This window comes from Periplaneta americana, chromosome 5, assembly GCF_040183065.1.
Source record: "Periplaneta americana isolate PAMFEO1 chromosome 5, P.americana_PAMFEO1_priV1, whole genome shotgun sequence".
Classification (NCBI taxonomy): Eukaryota; Metazoa; Arthropoda; class Insecta; order Blattodea; family Blattidae; genus Periplaneta; species Periplaneta americana.
The window spans coordinates 128,819,895-128,847,393 of NC_091121.1; positions in this window are offsets into that span (position 1 = coordinate 128,819,895).

Consider the following 27,499-nt stretch of genomic DNA (forward strand, 5'->3'; position numbering starts at 1 on the left):
TGCATTATTATCACTCCTTTCCATGGTTTTATGTTAATAGTGACGTACAGTTACATTGATTTGTTTGAATTGTATCGTATATTTTCCATGGTTATATTGCAATATTATCACTCATTTCCATGGTTTTATGTTAATAGTTACGCACAGTTACATCGATTTGTTTGAATGGTATCGTACATTTCCATGGTTGTATTGCAATATTATCACTTATTTCCATGGTTTTATTTTAATAGTTACGCACAATTACATTGATTTGTTTCAGTGGTGTCGTAAATTTCCATAGTTATATTGCAATAGTATCGCTCATTACCATGGTTTTATTTTAATAGTTTCGCACAGTTACATTGATTTTTTTTCAATGGTATCGTACATTTCCATGGTTATATTGCAATATTATCACTCACATCCATGGTTTTACTTTAATAGTAACGCACAGTTACATCGATTTGTTTCAGTGGTATCGAACATTTCCATGGTTATATGGCAATAGTATCACTCATTATTATGGTTTTATTTTAATAGTTTCGCACAGTTACTTTGATTTATTTCAATAGTACTGTACATTTCCATGTTTATATTGCAATAATATCACTCATTTCCATGCTTTTATTTTAATAGTTACGCACAGATACATTGATTTGTTTAATAGTACCTATCGTACATTCCATGGTTATATTGCAATACTATCAGTCATTTCCATGGTTTTATTCTAATAGTACCGCACAGTTACATTGATTTGTTTCAATAGTGTCGTACATTTCCATGGTTATATTGCAATAGTATCGCTCCTTTCCATGGTTTTATGTTAATAGCGACGCACATTTACATTGATTTGTTTGAATGGTATCGTACATTTCCATGGTTATATTGCAATAGTATCACTCATTTCCATGGTTTTATGTTAATAGTGACGTACAGTTACATTGATTTGTTTGAATGGTATCGTATATTTCCATGGTTATATTGCAATATTATCACTCATTTCCATGGTTTTATTTTAATAGTTACGCACAGTTACATTGATTTGTTTCGTACATTTCCATGGTTATATTGCAATAGTATAAATCCTTTCCATGATTATATGTTAATAGTGACGCACAGTTGCATTGATTTGTTTGAATGGTATCGTACATTTCCATGGTTATATTGCAATATTATCAGTCATTTCCATGGTTTTATTTTAATAGTAACGCATAGTTACATTGTTTTGTTCCAATGTAATCGTACATTTCCATGGTTATATTGCAATAGTATCACCCATTTCCATGGTTTTATTTTAAAAGTAACTCACAGTTACATTGATTTGTTTCAATAGTATGGAAAAAAAAAAGAATTAGACGATGGAATATTCTTCAGTCACATTTAAATATTACTTAAACTGAGATGTAAGACACTGCGCATGATCAGAGACCAGAGCACTGATACACAAGATAACGAATATTTGAGTTACTTAAATTCAGGCTATTTGGTCTGTTGCTAGGATCGTTCCGAAATGCATTTCAAAAACTGCAAGAAATATAGTAATATGACTTAATAAGAGATAAATATATACATAAATCGTGTAGTTAACTCGACATTTGAACCTTCATGACTAGATCGACACTCCAAGTAGAAATAAGAACTTTCGTGTCGTCTCAATAGCTCAGACGCTAGGTCTCTTGCGTATTGTGTGAATGCGAGCGCGTTCGGTTCTTAGTACGTATATACTAATGTGGTTTTTTTTCGTCTGAATAACGTTGAAGTAGAGTTTTATAGAGTTTTAAGATTAAGTGTTAATGATCATAGGCAATACAAAATTACAAATTGTATTATTATAAACGTTAATTTAATGAATGTAATTACACCATTTATATATTATACATATATACACTGTATATATACAGAGTAAAATCATATGTATTAAAAACTAACAATTACAATGAAATTGAAAAATGTAGAGGGCTGGCCTTGCATTCGGGAGGTCCGGGGTTCGATCCCAGGGGCCGGCAATCCTAACTGAGGTTTTTCATAGTTTCCTCAGTTATTTCCAGGCAAATGCCGGGATTGTACCTCTTGAAAGTCCGGCCATGGACAGCGATCCTTCCCTTAATCCTTTCATATGTGTGAGTGAATGTTGTGTAATGTCTTAAATGTTTGTATTGTATCGGAGGTGGCCCTGGCACTGAGCTGATCCCTCGTCCGGGGAGGCCCTCCATGTCCTTGTGTGATCAAAAAAGTATGTATGTGATCCACAGTTTAATTCCTCTCCCTACAGGTCGCGGCCCTGTAAGGCCCGTGTGGCGAGGGTCGTGTAAATGAACCTACAAGGGAGAGGTTAAACTCAGGGAAAGAAAGAAAGAAAGAAAGAATCTCCTTTTCTTACGAATTATTTTCATTGCCATTTTGTGGGTTGTTTTTTACTACTAAGGTCTACAGCATACCTCTAAATTTCTTCAAATAAATTGTTTCGTAAAGTATAAGTAACTACCATACAGACATAAAAATAATCCACACCTGTGGAATAACGGTTAGCGCGTCTGGCCGCGAAACCAGGTGGCCCGGGTTCGATTCCCGGTCTGGGCAAGTTACCTGGTTGAGGTTTTTTCTGGGTTTTTTCTCAACCCAATCTGAGCAAATGCTGCGTAACTTTCGGTGCTGGACCTCGGGACTTATTTCACCGGCATTATTACTTTCATCTCATTAAGACGCTAAATAACCTAAATGTTGATAAAGCGTCGTAAAATAACCTACTAAAAATACTACTATAAAAATTATAGAGTAGAGGGTCCATAACTTAGTTACTCTAAAAACATGGGGTTTGTAATCCTATAGCCTACCAAGTGAGAACTACTGAGTTGAGTCATTATTACTCTTGTTTTTCATTTTTAATTCCATCTTCAGGGAAATTTTGTATAATCGAAGAGCGTCTTATACAGGATGATTCGGAAGAAATGCACAGAACTTCGAGGGTGCTCAAAACTCCAAGTAGTCTAAAGATGATTTTATTAAAATCTCTGTTCACCGGACTGATGCGTCGCAATGCGAAACCTAAGACTGGTTTACATTGGTAACTATGGCAAACACTGTCTGCTATTGGAATCTGCGATTATGGCGATTGGATAGTTACTGGAGGAAACAGCAGCTCTCTTTGGCAGGAATATGGTATGTGTATGGATTTAGGGGTACAGGATTTGACAAACACACTCACTTAAGCCACTGTTATGAACCCATTGCTGGCAAAGTTGCCTGAAGCCCACTATTATGGACAGATAAATATACATGTGTCCCCCAAGATTTACTTCCGCCCGGAGGAAGCCACGATAAGGATTTTATCGTCCTTTAAAATCCAGAGCCCCCGTCAGGGTTTGAATCCGAGAACCTCGGATCCAATAACTAGCATAGAAACCACTAGACCGCCGAGGATGAACGAATTCCCGATAGTGGTTTTGGAAGCTTCACTTTTATGATAGGTCACTCAGAACTGTATAGTAGCTATGGAAAATATTTGTTCAGCAACTCAGAGACTTACCATTATTGTGCAGTTACTAATATTATTGGTGACGAATTAAATGTTTTCACTGTTAGTAGTAGACTAGAAAACGTTTCCTTTAAACATTTATAATGTGAATGGAGCTGTTGAGTTCACATCCAAATTGTTGATTATTTTTATTCTTTCGTTCTCGTTCTCACTTTTCCTTTAATTACTGTTTTGCCTTCATTTATATTCAGGGGCGATTTGTCATAAGGGTGCGAAGTCGGGAATCTTCATAGGAATTTCAGGGCATTAAAATTAATAGTAAATCACACGAATTATTAACCATTTTCCAGGAAATATACAAGTTAAACGCACAATATATTTTCAGTTAATACAGTAGAGAAACATTGCTTTTAGCATGTATATATATGAGCACAGTCCAAGTACTGCCGAGTGAAATATTTAGGGTTCTTGAAAAGAGCAAAGACAAGGATGGGGAAACTTATTATAAGGGCTCGGATATATAGGCTTTAAAAAAAATTGTGCTAAAAATCGGAAAAATATGTGAGAAATACGGAAATATATTTAATTATGTTTCAATTATTTTTGTGAATATTAACAATATGCAGCAGGCTACTCACCAGTATAAATGATACTGTCTCGCCAACTGCTGAAGAATTACAGTACACAATGAGATTCATCCTCAAGTTGTCCATCACAAATATTTATTTATTTATTTACTTACTTATGTACTTATTTATTTACATAATTACTTATTTATTTATTTATTTATTTATTTATTTATTTATTTATTTATTTATTTATTTATTTATTTATTTATTTATTTATTTATTTATTTATTTATTTATTTATTTATTTATTGATATTTATGTGCTGGACAACAGCCATTGGCCAATAAAAGTCTAGCACAGTGATGCAATTAATACAATAAAATGAACAACTATGGTACAAATTAAATAATTGAGATAAAAACAAAATGAAGAACATAGACTACAATGATCAATTTACAAGAATTATTAATACTATAATATTTTATAGAAAGGAGTTGATTCTTACAAAAGTATTACCAATTTGTGTAAAAAGATTATGCAAATAATATTAGCAATGACATTGCCATGTTCTATTACTTCTATACATTGAATGAATCGAAATCACCTACATGTATGTTAGCATTTTAATAGATTTGGAGACCGGCGAGGAAGATTTAGAATTTTTAATATAGAAGAATTTTTGATGTCTCATGTCCTTAAAAGGAATACGAAGGCTGGCACTGTTTAAAAAAGATTGACAATTAATGTCTCCTTTAATGACCTTACATAAGAATAAGTAATCGAGATCATGACGTCTGGCATACAAGCTTCGCATTTTTTATCATAGTTATATCCGGAGTTATTAGAAATCTGTACGAACATAATGAAAGAAATTTCCTTTGAATATATTCCAGTTTTGCAGAATCTGTACTAGTAGGCCTAATAGAATTCCAAACTACAGATGCATATTCGAGTTTCGATCTCACTAATGTATATTATAGACTAGTATTAAAAGAGAGTCAGGTGTTGAAAAAGGATAAGTAATTGACCGAATTATTTATAACATTCTCATTGCATGATTATAAATATAATCAATATGATTGTGAAAATATAATTTATTGTCAATTAATACACCTAGGTCTCTATGCAATCTATAATAATAATAATAATAATAATAATAATAATAATAATAATAATAATAATAATAATAATAATAATAATAATTTATTGCTAGAATAAAGATAAGTTACATATTTTTAATCTAAAATTCACTCTAGCACCCCCCGGATACATACTCGTGCTCAGAGGGCATTCCACGAAATTTTAAGACATTTTATTAATTATGTTAACATAATAAAAAGTAAAGAGAGAAAACGAAAAACACAGATAAAAGGAAAACACAGAAATGACACGATTATCGCGGAAACTGCCTTGTAGTGGGGAAAAAGAGCGCCCTGGCCATTGAGAAACAACATGCACTCACTAGAAACATGTTTATGATTGGAAACGAAAACAGAGGCAGCTGATGTATATGAAATTATAATTGCTTCTTATAAGTGTTATGATAACTTACAAAGCACTCCTAGATGGCACATCAATGTTTAGTTACAGTACAATTTTTTAGTGGTGACAGCTCTTATTGTTTGTGGTGAGAGAGCAGACTGCAGTTCCACATGTTTACAGACAGGCAATTTCGAGAAACTGTTGCCAACTGTCACGTCTAAGCAACTGCACTGAACTGAAAATTGTTTGATGAAAATATATATTTACATAAAAAAAATTTAAAATATAAAATAAAATGTATAATATATGGTCAGGTGACCTTGTCCGGAACTTAAAACATAATTACGAGTTTCTATTACAGTACAAATAAAATATTTATTTACCTAAGAATCCTAGCTCTACTTATTATAAGGCTCTGCCGCGCGTTTGTGTCCGCGGCCTTTTGTGAGGCATGCAAATCCCGCAGTTCTCCGAGTATTCTGTAGTGAGAAGCACACGTGTTTTTCACTGCAATTTTTATGTGATTTAGTAGTCAACAAAAAAGATCTTTCAGACTATCACCGCTACGATAGAAGAATGATAATCGTATCAAGGAGTTGAATTGAATTGGCAACTTATATTGTAATTCACTGTTGAAATTAAAATTGCGATTTTAATTATCTGTGATAACTTAAAATAGATTTTTATAGGTAGCTTTATTGAAGTGAGTAGATTAATGAAAAATGGATACCTCAATACTATCACTTAATTTCATGAAGTTTCATTAAATTGAAATATAGGCGAGTGGATTTTGTATATAAGCAGGCTTAGACTGTAGGCTATTCTTTAGAACAATTAAGCAATTATAAATAATGTATTAGGCCTATGTTTTGTGATGTGCGTCTGTTCGTGTTGTGTGAAAAACACATAGCCTACTGATGAAGTGTCAGCTGATTTCACGCAACATTACGTTTGGATGAGTCACAATTATGTTATAACACCGCATTTGTATAATTGTCTACTTAACAGCAGAAAGTCCACCGTTGTGGCTGAGGGGTTAGCGAGTCTAACTCCGAATCCAGCTGTCCCGGGTTCCCTTCCCGGTGAGGAAGAGTTGCCTGAGTGAGGTTTTTCGGGGTTTTCCCCTCACTCCTATGGATAAATATCAGGTAACTTTATCAGACGATTGGAACCCCACTCATCTTCGCCAATTCCTTCCCTCCCCCATCATCCTTTTCTCATCATTCAGTTTCTGGTTTATCAGAGCACTCTACAGGCGGCCTCACGGAACTACTGAGTCTCTCGACCTCTGTGGAATGTACTAGTAGCTAAGCGACGTTGGATGGCTTCTGCAACGAGCACCCGAGGCGGACCTGTTCGGGGGAGGAGTTTCGCCTCGGACCGACGGGGGGGGGGGGCTTGGGGGAAGTTGCCGAAGCAGGAATGGTATATGGATTTCTGTTTGCTGTAGGGACCGGTCGTTAGGGAGTCATGTGGTTGGGTTGGTGCGCGTAGGGTATCTATGGTATGCAACTCATTCCGGGTTAGCGCAATAGATCTCGACTAGTCGCAGTCCTGGGCCATCCGTGCCCTCCTCAATTAAATTCCATTCCAATTCCATAACAGCAGAAAGGTGCAAAGTGCCAAATTTATGAACAGTATTTTTATTAATAAATAACTTTTGCTCTTGAACAATTTTAAGAACATATTTTTTAGAATTGAATTCATAGTACTTACGGCAACTTTTCACCAATGTTTATTAATAGTTTGATGATACCAATAAAACTAACACACTGAGAGACAAACAAACTTGACAATTTATGAAAGGTTTTAAGTCCCATAAACATGTCGTAGGTACTATAATTCATTTATTATCCACAAATCTGTTAATTTCCGCAAATACTTCCATTAAAGTGGTTTTCAAGACTGAAAACAAATCACCCTCACCACTTGGAAATGAATATCGCCGATTTTCATCATGAGTATCGTACGTTCTATGTTGACGTCATACTGGTATGACAGTAAAGAGACCTAACAGAAATGTTGATAGCGTTGAATAATCTTAGTCATAGAATTAGAAAATAAAGCTATTTTCTACTCGTTTGTCAGTTCACTGCATTGTATTCTGCATTTTCATGTTGCTTACAATAAAGCAAAACGAATTAATTTAATGATATTTCCCACATTTTCTGGATTTTAAACACTAGAAATTGAAAAGTTTAAAACAAACCAGCTGTGTCATCTAGAGGTAATACATTATGTTTCTACGTCACCTACGTCTGATTCTGTATATAAGTTTCACTTAGGGTTTATCTTCATATTTGTAGATAACACCATAGTAATTAATAATGCTTTCTGTCATAACTTGACTGGTAACACGACAAATAAACAATGGCGGGAAATCAAAACGAATTGCATCTTACACCTTTCTTATGAGAGAGCCCTGGCAACTTTGCACAACTGTCATCTTTTGGTGGTCTTAATAACACTCTACAGTCTACACTCTTTTGTGAACCTAGCCCTGTTGATATGTAATGTCTCTTGGCAATTTGCACCTTTCTAGTGAAATATATATATATTTTTTTAATTTTGGCACTTAGCACCTTTCTACTATTAAGTATCCAATTGGTATACATTAACCCAGCATCTTACGGGAAAAACAGTTGTTAGACTTACTTCACTAATCACTCTTATCTACATTGTAAGGTTGAGCACAATTTTTTCCCGCGAGGTACAGACGTACTGTGACGATAATTTAACCAACGAAATGCATATTTTCAGTAATTAGATTACCTTAAAATGAAAAGCGCCGGCGCCTCTCAAAATTTTCGGTCAGGAGCCGCTACTCTTTTTTATTCGTTTTGCTTTTCGTCTCTAGTTTCTTCCAGTTCTACGTAAAGCTAGAGTTATATATTTAAACGTAGGAATGAGGACACCATACAATTTGGACCGTTGCAACCCCTAAGTAGATATCTTACAGATACAAATTCACGCACGAGGCAAAGTCGTTCAATTTCGATCAATTAAAGTTAATTCAAAAGTTTATTATGCTGTATATTTTGATACCTGATTCCTAATTTATTATAATCTGAATATGCGTATAGAAATGCATAAAAAGACTGCAAAAATGAACTTTACTATTCAATAAAATTTCAATCACTAATGGTTCAATACAGGATTTCTTCAACTCTACAATCCATGAATAGTTCCACGTGCATTGATTTAATTTAAAATTTTAGAAATTTTTAGCAAGTACGAATGAAATGCTACGCAACTGAAATTACGAAAGTTGTACTTAACTATAGCGAGTCCTTCTACCGACTTCACAACAAGTGTTTTCTCTCCTTAGACCACTGAATTTTAATTAAAGAAATTGGAAAATTCTCAACGAGCGTGGCAAAGTACTCGCGATACTCGCCCGAAAGTTCGTGTGAAGCAATTACGTAGGCAAATTGAGTAACAGGTCAAACAGAACCCCATGTGAGTCGTGTACGAACCGACCAGTAAAGCGGTAGAAATAAGCAAACGGAAGTGAAATGGGCACTTCAAAAAATTGTCGAGTATCATTCCGAACTTATTATTCGTGAATAAAACGAAGAATGTCAAGAATCTCACCTTCCTTTGTTTAAAAGTCAAGCATTTTTTAAATGAAATCCACAGATCCAATTTCCGATATTTTCGTTGATTTTGAAAATTCCTCTCGGGCGGGAATTTAACTCTTGAAAATGATAACTTGTCCGGAAAATGAGGACCCTCCGTAAAGTCTATCTTTTACGTCGCTTGCTCTGAACGTTTCACCGTTCAATTTATTAATTCGAAACAGATGGCTTCTTGGGAATGTAATACAATGAAATAGTTTTCCATTTCTTTCAACATACGTGGCTGGGGCGAGTTTCAAAACAATGATAAATGGTGGAATTACGTGAGAGAAAAGGAGAGAATCCTGATAAAACATCCTCCAGTACCAGATTATATTTTTATCGCCGTATTCTTTCAATACCAAAGTATTTCACCATACCATAGGTATCTCACATCACGTCATAAAAGAATGCTTTTAACTAGTACAGTATAATCTAAGCAACGATAGTTTACTCCGTCCCGAGAAATCATTAGCCCATAACAAGGTCCAAGCATGGAGCCACTCACTGTCTCTCTTTACTTAATGGGGTTATAAAAACCACTTTCGTACGTAAATTTCCACTTCCATCAAGTTTTTTCTTCCTATTCTATGGTAATTCTACTCGTCAGCGGGAATTGACCTACTGTCATAAAAACAATCTTACATAACCACGGCGCTACATCCATTACTATAAATTTTATGCTCACACTTCCAATATTATTATAATACTAACAGTCAGTGTTCCCTCTGTTTTACTACTGCGCTGACCTACTATTTCTCTGAGCAGAAAATTTTAACGGCCATGCGTCATTTTTTAAAGTGTTTTTTTCTGTAATGTTTCCAGCCCTACCCCATTATCTCCTGGTCTAGTTGCCTCATAAGTAGTGTCTTGTTGGTATCACTTTTGAGGTACAGACCTGTCTTCGGACAGTTGACTAAACAACAACAACAAACAATGTTTCCAGTTAAAATTGGAAAATCGCGTTCTTTGAATTTTATTTATTAATTAATACAATAAAATACAGCACAAAGATAAAATGTATTAAACTTTCCGGGAACTTTTTCTCGTCTGTCCATATGAGAAATCTATTGACTACTAGGCCTAATATCGTCAATATTAATTTCGTATCCAGATAAAAGACAAGAGCCACCGGCGTAGTTCAGGCGGTAGGTGCGTTTGTCTACTAATCCGGGGTTGTGCTCGGAAGTAGGTTCGAAATTCAATGGCCGATTACCCCTACACAGTCTTTTCGAGGTTTTTTTTTCCAACTGTAAGGAGAATGTCAGGTATTCAAATGGTGAATCTTCGGTCTTATCTCGCTAAATACTATCTTGGTAGCACCAATTTCATCGATGCTAAATGGCGTATTAATTGTTATAGCGTCAATAACCGACTAAAAATAAATTTATGCTGTGTGGAAACTGTACGACTACTAATGGTTGAATTTAATGGTACAGAATGTCGGTGTTTCATGGTGTGCCTTTAGCTCTCCATTCCCTGATAGCCTGTGCAATGACGCTACTACGAGAATGTAAAGGTAGACACTCGTAAAAGTCCCAAAGTAGATCCGGCCCATGGTCATCGGGTCATTGGCCCAAATCCTGCCCTAACAATGAACACAATTTCAGACTTCTGAAATTGAAACCAAAATGACGTCTGTCAGTTTGGTTGTCGAGTTATAAATTTACTTTGTCCTAGTAGATTAGACAATTGGAGTCTAGAATTACAAATCGGGCACGTAAATGAGGCCTGTGTCATCAATTTTGTACAAATTCATAATTATTCATATTTTACAGTCATTCGTAATATTTTTTGTTCCTGAAAATCTGTTTTTAAAAGTGATAAATATAATTAAATATATCTAAGGTAAGGGTGGATGAATAGGATAGGAGGGCAAAACGGATAGAAAAAAGTAAACCCCCGCCAAACTTCGATATTGCGGGATATTAAAGGAACTGCTTACAGATGGTGACCAGTAGTGTCTAGGGTGTCGGTGAAGTTGCTTGGATATCAAAACGGACTAAGAAAAAGTCAGAAATCGGTGCTTTTCTGAGTGTAATGAGGTAAGTTTCGTTTGCATTTATCGACATTTCTTAATTTTTATCATCAGGAAATAGTCAATATTACAACTTTGCTAAAGTAAATTGTGTATCAATTAAGTAGTCCGAAAGAGCATTTTTTGGGAAACTAATAACTGTTAAAATTGTTCATGTTGTCATTTCTGTGACCTTTATAAACCGTGGATTTTGAAACAACAAAGGAGGGTGAATCGGTAAATGGTATTCTCAGGATAACTCTGAAATCATAAGCTAAATTATTTCCAAAAATAGTTGAATCATGAAATTATTTCCATGAGATAAAACTAGATTGCCTCCATGGTCATGTCATAGGAATGTCTGATTGTAGATCTGGAAGTTCGTCTTTGATTCCCGTCACTCCCAAATTTTCTGAGGAATAGGGTAAATTTGGGTCTGTTGGACAGTCGGGCATATTGGACACTTTGTACTTTAACATGTTACCCCGCCACTTGTGGGCACCACATTCTGCTAGAAATCAGTGACGGAAGTAGCCACGACTTCCGTCATTGACTTCTAGCAGAATGTGGTGCCCACAAGTGGCGAGGTAACAAGTTAAAGTACAAAGTGTCCAATATGCCCGACTGTCCAACAACAGACCCTAATTTACCCTACATTTTATAACAAAAGTATGCAGACAATATATCTTATTATAATTATTGTTATTGATATTATTATTACTATTATTTTTATTATTATTGGTAGTAGTAGTAGTAGTAGTAGTAGCAGTAGTATTTGCAGATGAAAACCGGAACGAATATGGACAGAAGCAGATATGGAAAACATATTGAGGGCGGTCAAGAATGAAATGTTCATATTGAAAGCATCCAGAATTTACAATATATCATATACTTGTAGTTCTCTGCATCTGCGGGGTCTTTTGAAAACATGTGCAAGTGTACGTGAACAAGGGAGGCAGACAGAATTTTCTAAAGTGCAGGAAGCGGAATTGAAGGAAAGAATAATAAAAGTTTCCAGATGTGGATATGGCCTTAGTTCGAGATATCAGATGTGCGGCATTTGCTTTTGCAGAAGAGAACACCATAAAACAAATTTTTTCTAAGAACAATAAAATGGCTGGAGATTTTCTTAAATGTTATTTATCCCGCCATGTGAAACTTTCAGAAGAAAGTTAAAAATTGTCCTTTCAATCCCCGTGTTCTTTAGAAAGATGAATATCTGCCTCCCTACCTCTCAGAGCAATGTCCCATTCACGTACTCTTCCAAGTCCTAATAGCAATTGCACACCTTCTAGGCCTACGTATACCCTTTTCGCTGTAAGGAAAATCCTAATGTAAACACAAGCACGTGGCTGCCACACGCGTGATTGACTCCCAGTCGAAACACTCACGCGACGCTACCGATATTACGAATTTTTCAATTCATGTAAAGCAGACCATTCCAGGTGGGCAGCCCCCGTGATGCCCCGTGGCTGCCCTGGGTTCGTTGGAGCCGTGCCAAGTCCCAGAAAGAGACAGCAAGTGAGTGGAAAAGAGAAGGAATACCGATCGCTGAGAAGCTTGCACGCATCCAAGGGTTAGTGTGAGCCAGTGAGGTACATATTATATGGATGGCACATTTCATGACACATAGGAAGAATTCAAGAATTACAACAATTGGCCATTACAAAATAATACAACAAAATTGTCCTTTTTTCTGTAGTTAGGAAGACAATTAATGACATTTCTTTGATTTCTTTCCCTTTCAGCTATATCAGGAAAAATTGTTTGAGCGGAATGAATGCGTAACACTGCTTCCAACGCAACATCTGACAAACGTGACCTACTTTTACTCTTATTCAGTTCATGACTGAGAATATGTGTTCGCAAAGGTATATACAGCCAAACACAACAATTAACTTGTATGTCAATGCGTGGATAAGCGAGAACTCTTTTTGTTCCAAGTTCTTATAAAATGCAACGAGGCCGCCTGGAATATTGTAATATCTATCTTTCAAATTTGTGTGACACTGAAGCCTTATCAATTCTCTTTGGAATTTGACTGGAGCCTACTCAACATTTACAGAAAAAGGCATCATAAAAATATTCACAAAGTTCCTACACGCGGCGACAGACTTTTTGTGGAGAGAGACTAATTGACTCAAATAACATCACCAGGAAAGGACACAATATCTCACAAGTTGGAATCATGCACTCCTTTACAAACATTCCTTACGTAAAAGGCCAGCTACTTTTGGCGATATTTAGAGCAACAACATAGCTTGCATGGACAGCTCTTTCAGAACTTCGCTCAATGTACTGCGAAAGAAAGGAAAATTAATTTTTAATGACATTGTCACTATACAAAAAATACATTCATAGTTAAACGGACAGAAAATCCTTTAACAGTTTAACAAACGTTTTTATAATAATTCCCATACATTGTTGACAACTGTTCAAAATAAACTTACTATAATCTAATCATCAATTTAATCATATTGCCCTTAGAGTACTTAATTAGTTGAAATGGTATTTACCTCGTCGTAAGAAGACTGAATTTCGACCTTTAGTTTCGTTATTAATGCCTTCCTCTCTTCGCCGAAAATATAAGCATGGGTATCTTCAAAGTGACGCTTAATGTTGTACGTTTTTGCCCGTACATTAATATGGCATATTAAACATTGAACATTGTTGTCATCAGATTAGACAAGATACAAGCCCTCCCAAGAGGGGTTAAATCCTGAACCGACTGTCGACGCACTTCTCTTCATTCTTATTCAAAACAAATAAGCACAAACGATAGTACACCATATGGATGAATGAATGACTGATGGAAAGCATAATCCAGTATTGCCTGCAGAATATTATTGAACAGACGAGAAGAGTTAATGATCGCATGAATTCGTACACCACCACAGCCGCAGCGACAGAGAGGAGTGGGGGTCCGCCCAGGGCAGACATAGGGCAGCGTCCGGGAGCCCTAGCCCTCAACGCTGTGTTGGAATGGTCTGATGTAAAGACTTCTTAATTTTTGCTCAAAATTATTATATTTAATTGCACTATTTCCGAATAAATTCTCTGGTAGATACTGAACATTAACAATATCCGTCCAATTACTTATTCGGGTTAAATCTGTGGATACACAAAAACGTCACTCCCAAAACCACTTTCTAGGTGTGAGGGATGCTGAAAACGTTTACAATATTTTATAAAATGACTGTACTTTATATACTATACTTTGTATCATAAGGAAGTAGTAAACCATAGAAAACAAACCAAATCTGTAGCTGGGTACGAAAGATGTTTAGTGTTGGGAGAAAGGGATATTTTTCTTAAAAGCTTATAGACATGTCTTGCAGAAGGTAGAAATAAATTTCTGATCTACGTGACCGAAGTCTTGGGTCCAGTTGTTGAGCAATTGTTTTATTTTAACGCCCACATGAAATATCGACTGATGAATGTGATGGGTTGTCAGAGCGATAATGAGACCAGATAGTAAGTAATGCGGCCGAGACACCAGCTTCCACAGCAGACAATTTTATTTCATAGCTGTTTGTGAATAGCGGCTTGGTGCATGAATGTGGAGCTTGCGAATAATAATACATTCATAGTTTTCTGCCCGAGGGCAGGTCTTTCATTGCAAGCCCAGCGTTCTCCAATATTTCCTGTTTCCTGTCTTCCTCTTTGTCTCCGCATATGGTCTATCTATCATCTGATATCTTTATCTGCTTCACCATTCCTTCCAGTGCATCCTTCAGTAGGCAGTTTCTTCTCAGTCGTGACCCAACCTCTCCCTGATCAGTATCAGCATTATTCGTTCTTCACCCATTCTTTCCAGCACAGCATAATTTCTTATTCTGTCTGTCTATTTCAAACGTTCCATTCTTCTCCACACCCACATTTCAAATGCAATTACATATAGGCCGAATATGTGGAATGTCTAGATGAGATATATGATAAGATACACGACGATACATAGCACATGATACCCGATATATGGCATTAAATACGTTAATCATGATAGGGTTTATATGACATTAAATGTAAGATATACAGCAGGCCTTGTCCTACGGGGCACAATAGCTAAACGATACGTGACGTGACTTGACGTGACGTGATACTGTGTGGTGTTATGTGATGTTATGTGATCTGACGTGACGTGACGTGATCTGGTGTGGTGTGGTGTGTGGTGTGGTGTGGTGTGGTGTGGTGTGATGTGATGTGATGTTATATGATCTGATGTGACGAGACTTGACGTGACGTGATCTGGTGTGGTGTGGTGTGGTGTGAAGTGATGTGATGTGACGTGATCTGGTGTGATGTGATGTTATATGATCTGACGTGATGTGACTTGACGTGACGTGATCTGGTGTGGTGTGATATGATGTGGTGTGAAGCGATGTGATGTGACGTGACGTGACTTGGCGTGACGTGATCTGGTGTGGTGTGGTGTGATGTAACGTGACGTGACTTTGCGTGACGTGATTTGGTGTGGTGTGGTGTGATGTGATGCGATATGATCTGACGTGACGTGATCTGGTGTGGTGTGGTGTGATGTGATGTTATATGATCTGATGTGACGAGACTTGACGTGACGTGATCTGGTGTGGTATGGTGTGAAGTGATGTGATGTGACGTGACGTGACTTGGCGTGACGTGATCTGGTGTGATGTGGTGTGATGTGATGTTATATGATCTGACGTGATGTGACTTGACGTGACGTGATCTGGTGTGGTGTGGTGTGATATGATGTGGTGTGAAGTGATGTGATGTGACGTGACGTGACTTGGCGTGACGTTATCTGGTGTGGTGTGGTGTGATGTGATGTTATGTGATCTGACGTGACATGACTTGACGTGACGTGATCGGGTGTGGTGTGGTGTGATGTGATGTGGTGTGAAGTGATGCGACGTGACGTGATCTTGTGTGTTGTGATATTTTTTGTTTTATTTTTTTTTTCAAATTTCATTTATGCAATAGCGACATTATTTTTCACTACATTAGATAGCAGAAGCTCGTGTTCGGACACAGTTCTGTTCAGTTATATAAAATATTTTTCAAAATTGAAGACCGTCCATTCAGTAGGCTATAACAGCATTAATAGAGAGTAAAATACAGACAGCAGGTAATACTATATACAAATATGTAGGCCTATAGAAATACAAAAGTACATGTGTATTAAACATCAATTTTAAACTCAAACAGCGTCATTCATTACGATAGCATTAATATAGAGTAAAATACAGACAGCATATAACAATATATACAAATATAGAAAATACAAATATACTGTGCATGTGTATTAAACATCAATTTTAAACTCAAAGAGCGTTCGTTCAGTACGATAACATTAATATAGAGTAAAATATAGATAGCATGACGTACTAATAGCTAGTCTATATACAAATACAGTAGAAACTACAAAAGTACATATGATACGATATCATATGTACGATATATGAATATAATACGATGATTATGTCTCGTGACCAGAATATTCTACGAAATGGAAATATGAAAAATTAGAGATTTATCTTTCGAAGAGGTGAAAAAATTCAAATATCTTAGAGCAACAGTAACAAATATAAAAGCCACTCGGGAGGAAATTAAACCCAGAATAAATATGGGAAATGCGTGTTATTATTCAGTTGGGAAGCTTTTGTCATCTACTCTGCTGTCAAAAAATTTGAAAGTTAGAATTTATAAAACAGTTATATTACCGGTTGCTCTGTATGGTTGTGAAACGTGGACTCTCACTTTGAGAGAGGAACAGAGATTAAGGGTATTTGAGAATAAGGTTGTTAGGCAAATATTTGAGGCTAAAAGGGATGAAGTTACAGGAGAATGGAGAAAGTTACACAACGCAGAAGTACATGCATTGTATTCTTCACCTGACATACTTAGGAACATTAAATCCAGGCGTTTGAGATGGGCAGGGCATGTAGCATGTATGAGCGAATACAGAAATGCACATAGAGTGTTAGTTGGGAGGCCGGAGGGAAAAAGACCTTTGTGGAGGCCGAGACGTAGATGGAAGGATAGTATTAAAAACGGTTTGAGGGAGGTGGGATATGATGATAGAGACTGGATTAATCTTGCACAGGATAGGGGCCAATGGCGGGCTTATGTGAGGGCGGCAATGAACCTCCGGGTTCCTTAAAAGCCATTTGTAAGTAAATAACATGTTATGTTATACATGATGTGATGTAATATATGATGTGACGTGAGATATGATATGATATGATATGATATGATATGATATGATATGATATGATATGATATGATATGACATGATATGATATGATATGATATGATATATGATATATGACACGATACGACACATTATAAAGTGATATTATTATTATGGTATGGTCTGGTACGGTATGATATGGCATACCATAATGTGTGGTGTGGTGTGCGGTCGGAAAGTCGCGAGCTACGGATTGTTTGTTAGATCCGTCGAATGCGAGATCTAAACTAGCACCTAAATTCCATCCCTCCCCCCCCTCTCTCTCCTGCCCCCACACCGTACTATCAGGGCAAGCCTAACGCTTTCATACTCAGACACTCCCGTTACCTCTGCCTCCCTTTCGCATAAATCCTACTTTACTACCATCGTAACTCTCCCCACATCGAAGTCTCAGGACGAATGTCTAAATTACTCGTTTCTATCGGAAACTCTGTTTCCCCTCTCTCTAGAACCAGAATCTCAACTTTCCTTGTTGTTAATAAACCAATATTATTTAAAACAGTCTTCCCTTATCTTCATCATAACCTCACAATACTTACCCTTAAGCTTCGGCTCTCTTGACCCATCACTCACGTTTCCCCTCTCTCCACCTCAGCGACACGCCAGAGGGACGCAACGGAGAACGACATACGGCATGAAAATGGCGAGCTTATGTTAGGGCGAGAATGAACCTCAGAGATTTCTAAAAGCCATTTGTAAGTAAGTATGTAATATAAAAAGCAATATAATTACCTAGGTATAATATAAAAGCGTCGTCCACACCTGTGAAGTAACGGTTAGCGCGTCTTGCCGCGAAACCAGGTGCCCGGGTTCGATTCCCGGTCGGGGCAAGTTACCTGGTTGAGGTTTTTCCGGGGTTTTCCCTCAACCCAATATAAGAAAATGCTGGGTAACTTTCGGTGGTGGACCCCGAACTCATTTCACCGACATCACCTTCATCTCATTCAGACGCTAAATAACCTAAGATGTTGATAAAGCGTCTTAAATAACCCACTAAAATTATATTTACGCAGAGCTCCGCCATCGGGCAAAGATTTTAGTACAATAGCCCTATGTTGTAGCGCAAGTGGAACGTAAACCCACAACCATATATATTTCAACAATGATGTTGTACAAAGGAACTACAACCCTGTCACGGAATCCTAATGGGGAAATTTCAATACTGTGAATTTGAATAGCAATATAGCGTGTTAACGACACTGCCTGATGATTATAGTGGAGTAAGGATGATGAAATTTACGTCAGGATACTAGCAAAACTTCAAAAATAATAGTTCGGCTATTGTACCATACTTCTATAAGAAACAGATCCCTAATTTGTTTTTATAATACATACCAGAAAGATCTTCAAATAAACTTCTACTAAGATACATTGACAGCTTTGTCGCAAATGAAACGTACGAATTTCTCAAGTAACAAGGGTCTGCCATGTTATTCCAGGGCTGCCAAGTGTCAGCTCTTTAAGCTGACATCAGCGTTTTCTAAGATTTGTCAGTTTGTCAGCGCGCGGTGAATTGTCAGCTTTTTTCACAAGTGCTGTGCCAATCTCTATTTTGTATTATTTAGTTTATTTCGATTTTCAATTAAAACTTTTATAGAGACTATTGAGACGTATCCTGTGTCTCCATTCCAGGTAGAATGTCCATGAACTTTGGATAAGTCCGGAAAGCCTTTTGGATGATAAGAAATAACTTACAATTACATTTGTCTTAACAATAAGAATTTATTAATATAGGTAACAAGCAACATGACTTAAGTCATAAAAGCATAAAATCCGTTACAATAGAAAATCAGTATGGCAAAACGCTTAAAACAAACACACACATCCATCACTATACTTTTCCCAACTATGGGATAAAAACAAACCATAGAAATATGGTTGTCTACCAGGCCCACAATACAAAGGTCGAAATAATAGACTAAATATTTACGTATTCCAACTCAATTGCCATAATATGCAGAGCAAAAGGGGGGGGGGGGGATACAGCCCATTCTCTACCGCCATCCTATAATTGACTTCATTCACAAAACCGTTCTGGTTACGAGTGATCAGGTTACACTCACTTTCTTAAAATAAATGAAATTATCAACCTTATCCTTAGCCTGTACCATTGAAACTCGATTACTAGAACACACAAAGTACTCCACTTTAGAAACCGTAAACATCCACCACAGCCAGTACATCCAATACGTGAACATGTAAAACTAGCAATCACACAAAATGACAAAGTCACATCACCATACACTCATATCAGCGACAGAGATTGATCCCCATAAACCAAGAAAAAGTAGAAATCACCCCGACCAGCGTCGAACTTCAGTTGGCTGCTGCAAATTTAACCCATGACGAATGGTGACCTCCACTTAGTCTACGCCGGTCGAGCCCCGCTTGCAACCCGGGCCTGGTAGCAAGACGACTCCACCACAATCTAGTAATACAGTCACGAAGCTCAATACGTAGTAAATATGCATCCATAGATAGTTGCTAACCACTAGGATCGCTACTATCGCCTCATTACAGACAATGCGAAATAGTACTGGCACAGTCTATTGTTCCTAGCAGTCTCACAACTCAAACTTTGTGACTGTATATACTAGACTGTGACTCCACTCTCATCCGGCTGTCGATGTTTCCTCCCTGCCGGTAGGAATACAACTCCCATTCTCGGTCAACTACTGAGCTGTCCTCCTGGCTGGTAGGAATACGACTCCCATTCTCGGTCAACTACTGAGCTGTCCTCCTGGCTGGTAGGAATACGACTCCCATTCTCTGTCAACTACCGATCTGCCCTCCTGGCTGGTAGGAATACGACCCCCATTCTCGGTCAACTACTCAGCTGTCCTCCTGGCTGGTAGGAATACAACTCCCATTCTCGGTCAACTACCGATCTGCCCTCCTGGCTGGTAGGAATACTACCCCCATTCTCGGTCAACTACTGAGCTGTCCTCCTGGCTGGTAGGAATACGACTCCCATCCTCGGTCAACTACCGATCTGCCCTCCTGGCCGGTAGGAATACGACTCTCATTCTCGGTCAACTACCGATCTGCCCTCCTGGCTGGTAGGAATACGACCCCCATTCTCGGTCAACTACTGAGCTGTCCTCCTGGCTGGTAGGAATACGACTCCCATTCTCGGTCAACTACTGAGCTGTCCTCCTGGCTGGTAGGAATACGACTCCCATTCTCTGTCAACTACCGATCTGCCTTCCTGGCTGGTAGGAATACGACCCCCATTCTCGGTCAACTACTCAGCTGTCCTCCTAGCTGGTAGGAATACGACTCCCATTCTCGGTCAACTACCGATCTGCCCTCCTGGCTGGTAGGAATACTACCCCCATTCTCGGTCAACTACTGAGCTGTCCTCCTGGCTGGTAGGAATACGACTCCCATCCTCGGTCAACTACCGATCTGCCCTCCTGGCCGGTAGGAATACGACTCTCATTCTCGGTCAACTACCGATCTGCCCTCCTGGCTGGTAGGAATACGACCCCCATTCTCGGTCAACTACTGAGTTGTCCTCCTGGCTGGTAGGAATACGACTCCCATCCTCGGTCAACTACCGATCTGCCCTCCTGACTGGTAGGAATACGACCCCCATTCTCGGTCAACTACCGAGCTGTCCTCCTGGCTGGTAGTAATACGACTCCCATCCTCGGTCAACTACCGATCTGCCCTCCTGGCTGGTAGGAATACGACCCCCATTCTCGGTCAACTACTCAGCTGTCCTCCTGGCTGGTAGAAATACGACTCCCATCCTCGGTCAACTACCGATCTGCCCTCCTGGCTGGTAGGAATACGACTCCCATTCTCGGTCAACTACTGAGCTGTCCTCCTGTCTGGTAGGAATACGACTCCCATCCTCGGTCAACTACCGATCTGCCCTCCTGGCTGGTAGGAATACGACTACCATTCTCGGTCAACTACTGAGCTGTCCTCCTGGCTGGTAGGAATACGACTCCCATCCTCGGTCAAATACCGATCTGCCCTCCTGGCTGGTAGGAATACGACCCCCATTCTCGGTCAACTACTGAGCTGTCCTCCTGGCTGGTAGGAATACGACTCCCATCCTCGGTCAACTACCGATCTGCCCTCCTGGCTGGTAGGAATACGACCCCCATTCTCGGTCAACTACTGAGCTGTCCTCCTGGCTGGTAGGAATACGACTCCCATCCTCGGTCAAATACCGATCTGCCCTCCTGGCTGGTAGGAATACGACCCCCATTCTCGGTCAACTACTGAGCTGTCCTCCTGGCTGGTAGGAATACGACTCCCAGCCTCGGTCAACTACCGATCTGCCCTCCTGGCTGGTAGGAATACGACCCCCATTCTCGGTCAACTATTGAGCTGTCCTCCTGGCTGGTAGGAATACGACTCCCATCCTCGGTCAACTACCGATCTGCCCTCCTGGCTGGTAGGAATAACGACCCATTCTCGGTCAACTACTAAGCTGTTCTCCTGGCTGGTAGGAATACGACTCCCATCCTCGGTCAACTACTGAGCTGCCCTCCTGGCTGGTAGGAATACGACCCCCATTCTCGGTCAACTACTGAGCTGCCCTCCTGGCTGGTAGGAATACGACCCCCATTCTCGGTCAACTACTGAGCTGTCCTCCTGGCTGGTGAGAATACGACTTAGCGACAGGCCGGAACGCCTCACCCAGTATAGATGGGAACGATATATCGGTTTTTACGAAATACCGATATTTTCGTTTCGATATATCGATATATTGATATCGAAATTTTGATTCAATATATCGTATAATATATGGGTTTTCTCATAAATTTATCGGTTTTTTGTATTTGTTTGTTTTTTTTTTTTTTGTGGAATTATTATGCACAACAAAATATACACTAGTTAACTCCGATAATTCCCTGAGAGATGGCGTTAATGAAAGTGGGCAGTTACATAATTGTGCAACCTTGAAATATCCAATCCAATCAATGCCTTTCTCTGATTGGCTGGTCTGGAATGCGAATTCAAACTGTTTAATATGCAGTACCAAATTCAAAAGTCCCGCACCGTGGCGTCGTGGTCTAAGGCATCATGCCTAGGACTCGCGTTACGGAATGCGCGCTGATTCGATATAACGGCTGGGGGGATCATCGTGCTAACCACACAATACTTCCATTGTTTGGATGATCGTCCACCTCTGCTTCGGCATGTGAACGTTAGACCAGCAGCCGGCTGGTCGGTCTTGGCCCTTCATGGGCTGTAGCGCCATGGATTTACTTTACTTTACTTTACCAAATTCAAAATGCAACGTATGCGAAAGTGAGACTGAGACAGGTGGTTTAGCTACTACTGTTTTAGTATTAGTGTTCTCCAAGGCAGCAGCAATTGCCACTCTGAAAAGGAACCGTCTGACTTCAAAACTTTTATTTTTATGTCTTAAAATGGAAAGAGAAACAAGGATATAATACTTGTTTGCGATTCGTTTACGGCTAGGATTTCTATGCACAACCTAGTACTGACATTGTTTTCTTATTATATATTTTAGTACATAAAAATTCTATCATCATCATCATCTGCGGACGTCTGAAGAAGGAACTAAGAAGATTCTAGTGAAGTGCTTTGTGTGGAGTGTAGCATTTTATGGGACAGAATCATGGACATTACTACGAAGTGAAAAGAAGCGAATAGAAGCATTTGGAATGTGGATATGTAGAAGGATGGAGCGTGTGAAATGGACAGACATAGTAAGAAAAGAAGCTGTGTCGGAAATAGTGGATGAAGAAACAATAATGCTGAAACTGATCAGAAAGCGGAAAAGGAATTGGCTGGGTCACTGGCTAAGAAGAAACTGTCTACTGAAGGATGCACTAGAAGGAATGGTGAACGGGAGAAGAGTTTGAGGCAGAAGAAGATATCAGATGATAGACGACATTAAGATTTATGGATCATATGCGGAGACAAAGATGAAGGCAGAAAGTAGGAAAAACTGGAGAATGCTGGGTTTGCAGTGAAAGATCTGCCCTTGAGCAGAATACTATGAATGTGTATGTGTATATATATAAAATAATAATAATAATAATAATAATAATAATAATAATAATAATAATAATAATAATAATAATAAAGAGGAAAGCAGAAAATATGACAGCCTGAAGAATGCTAGGTTTGGAGTGAAAGACCTGCCCTTGGGCAGAACACTATGAATGAATGAATGTTTCAATATCAAATACTGATCCATATAGAGTTCACTTAACACTTTCCCATTGTATCATTTCAGCTCATCTTATCTCCCACATCATTTTGATTTAGGTTAGGAACTACATAATAATTATGGTATTGAAAACGTATTGTGTCTCATTCCAATTTTACATTTAATCTTTTGACTGTTATGTTAATTTCAATGCTAATAAGGAATAGGCTATTAAAATGTAAGAAAGTTTATTGTAATAAGTGTACACCTGCAAATGTAATTGCATTAGTAACTATTAATTTGCTAACGTAATAGCGATATATCGAATCATTTCGATATACCAATATATTTTCTGCAATATATATCGTTTATCGAAATTAAGTTTGCAATATATTGCAATATCAATATATCGGTATTTAAATTATTTCCACCATCTCTATCACCCAGGTAAACATAAGAACCGTTAGAAATTTAAACCAGCAAACCAAAGAGTGAATTTCGTACACAAAGATAATCTCTGTTTCCAATATATAATAAAATACGACAGAGAACCTAACGGGAAAAATAGAAAACAAAAGAGAGCCATCTATCAGAAAAGGAAGAAACTACATAATAAAAGAAAATAAATCACAAAGGATCAACAAAAAATAATCAATAAAAGAGATATAGAAAAGAGAACAAAACAGAGGTGGCGAAAAACATTCGCCACAATATTTTTTGCTGTTATTTATACTCGCTTTAACATCTCTGGTCATATTATCACGAGTTAATCTTCTGTGTGAAATCCGAAGGCCTTGTACTATTGTTGAGACTGGCTCCATTGCTGTGAACCAGATGGAGACTGTAGCACAGTCTAATACTTACAGTCACGCAACTCATACGTATAAAATATGCCAACATTTGACAGCTGGAGCGATAGTAACCCTCTAGCGGCAGGCAAGTTAACAGTGTGCACACGACATGTGATAATACATCAAAAAACGGGTTTTGCGTAATTTATTTTATATTTTTATGCTATACAGTAAGTGTATATGTTCTTATTAATTTTACTTTAGGATCCTAGAAGAATTTCACACGCAGTTAATTTACAAGTTTCAGAAGCTGGGAATAAACGTAATTCTTTCTGCTCCTTACAACTGAATCTTGGCCCTGATCACGTATCATGCTTTGAAATAATATAATTGTTCGTACGTGGACGGTTAATTCAATTCATTCCTAAATATATTTATGAATCATTGGAACTCTATATTTACTATGAGAAGAGTCAAAATTAGTAGCTTCAAAATTGTAGGCCACATCTCGTAGGGTACATCGCGTGGTGAACTCCTCTCCCTATTTCCTGAGAAATTAACTATTTTCCATACCACAAATTGGGGTAAACTCGGTCGCTGAGGTAAACTTGAAAATAAAAAAGGGGAGGATTTAAACCTTAATATGACATTGATTTATGAAGTTCATTATTTTTCCATTTCTTAAGAACCGGTATTTCCTTTATTATTTTGAGTCACAAATAGTGCTGATATTATGGTGTAAATTTTTATGGCAAGTTTACCGCATTTTACATTACATTTCCAGTTTTCACACATAAGCTTAATTTTAACTTATCCTACCTATATAATACGTAATTTACAATGCACTTACTGTTAATATGACGTAGGTGAGAACAAATAAATGAACACACAATTTTGTTGAAAAAATTGTAACTTCAGTATTAACTCAGAAAATGTAGGGCTTATTTTATTTTCAGATCAGAAGTGGTGTAAGTCAAAAATGGGTAATGAGGGTTAAAGTAAACCTTCTGTAAAATACAGCGCAAAGTAGCAGTTAATATTGAATTTATTTAAACTATTAGTAGTTAGTGAATAGCACGAAGGATATATTAATTGCTACTTTGCGCTGTATTTTACAGAATTTTTACTTTAACCCTCATTACCTAATTTTGACTTACACCACTTCTGCTCTGAACGGCTCAAATAATCACTGGGAATGTAAAATCAACACCAATAACAGTTAACAGTCATGCAAATTATTACAGAAAAGATTGCTTTTATATTAAATTTAAAAAGGCTCTTTTATTTTTTGAGAACTTAATACGTCTGCCACATGAATCTACACTAACACATCAGAAATTTTATCGATACAGTCCGGATTTATTCAAGAAGTGAATATTTCGCGAAAGGATTACAATACTCCATGAATTCTTGAAAAATTAACATCATGATCCCTACTTGAATACAATATAACATTCAACTTCTGAAAAATATAAAGAAATAAACACGAATACAAAAATTATGGAATTACTTGCATTAAAAACTCTAGATACATTATCCAAAATCTGAATGGTTACACATTTACACATATGATCTCTGCAAAAAAAAAAAAATATTGTAACAGGTATCTACTTTGACATACAAATAGGTAACTGATAACTAATAAATGTTTTATAGAACACAATACATAGGCTACCTACAACGTGGATTATTGGTTATGACTGATTTATGATTTTCTCTTGGTCTTTAGGGAATCTGAAGAACGACAAATTCGGAGATTTAAACTTGTTGTTACTGCAATTTTCGTCATTGCACACATTGCCTTTGTTCCGACGCATGATTAAAACGTTTATAACATCTCGCATCCCTTTAAAGCACGTGCTGGCTGAACGAGATTGTATCAACCCTATTACCAGTGCCTTGCCTGCCGCTTGGGCGCTAGTGTCGCGAATGTTGGCAAAAAAAGTGTTGAAGTTGCGCGACTGTAAGTATTAGACTGTGACTGTAGCCTATATGTACTGTATCACTGATTTGCTATGAATATGATTTCGGTGATGAACGAGGCCGATGGTGTTCAGGGATGTTGTGGCCCGAAATTCCTGGCATTTGCCTTACGGTTGAGGGAAAACCCTGAAAATCCTCAACCAGGAAATTCAACCCGACCGGGAATCGAACCCGTAAGAGACCAGCTTGCTGACCTCTACATCACAGAGGTGGTCAGTCGCCACATTATAAAAACTCATTTAATGTACAATTATAGAAGTATATTTACTCTTCTTCCAATTTGACTCTGCAGAAAGAATTACCATGCAGTCCATGCATATGCATTTTCAATTTTATGCCTGATTTGCTGCATAAATTTCTCTGTCGGTATGTAAAAGCTGATGCACTGTCCGGTCCTAATCTTACATATATGAATAAAGCTAATCAGAGTTGTTTACTGGTGTGTTGGTTTGTCATGTAAACAACTTCTCAGAAAACTAATAAATGTTGGAAGTAGCCTATTGGAGAAAGTCGGGTCAATACTTTTTTGAGGGGGTGAGGGCTTTCTTTTCTACTTCCATCAAGTATTTTCAAGTGAATTTGCCATTCAATGATGATGCTGTTCGTAATAGCACATTTGCCAATGCAAATAATATGAAAAGTAACTTTGACCAAGTTCAATGTTTTTTTCAAAAGATAGTCTTCACTTCTCAGGAAATGATAGAAATTTTTTTGTATCATCAGTCTATGCTTTACAAATGTAAACAGAAAGTTCTAACAGACAATTCCCATAGTTCCGATTGTGAGGAAGTTGGAACAATCTTTACAAATATATGAACTGTACTGACAATCCAAAGCATGACAGGTTATGCAAAATTGTACAATTGGTTATGACATTACCACACAGTAGGGTAAATAAGGGTCTGTTGGACAGTCGGGCATGTTAGACACTTTGTACTTTAACGTGTTATCTCGCCACTTGTGAGAACACATTCTGCTAGAAGTCAATGACGGAAGTAGCCCCACTCGTGGCTATTTCCGTCATTGACTTCAAGCAGAATGTGGTGCCCACAAGTGGCGAGGTAACACGTTAAAGTACAAAGTGTCCAACATACCCGACTGTCCAACAGACCCTAATTTACCCTAATGCAACAAAAAAAAGTTTTTTTTTTAGTTTAAACAAACAAAATTAAAACTCAATTTCGTTTCTCAATGCAGATAGACATGTCTCTC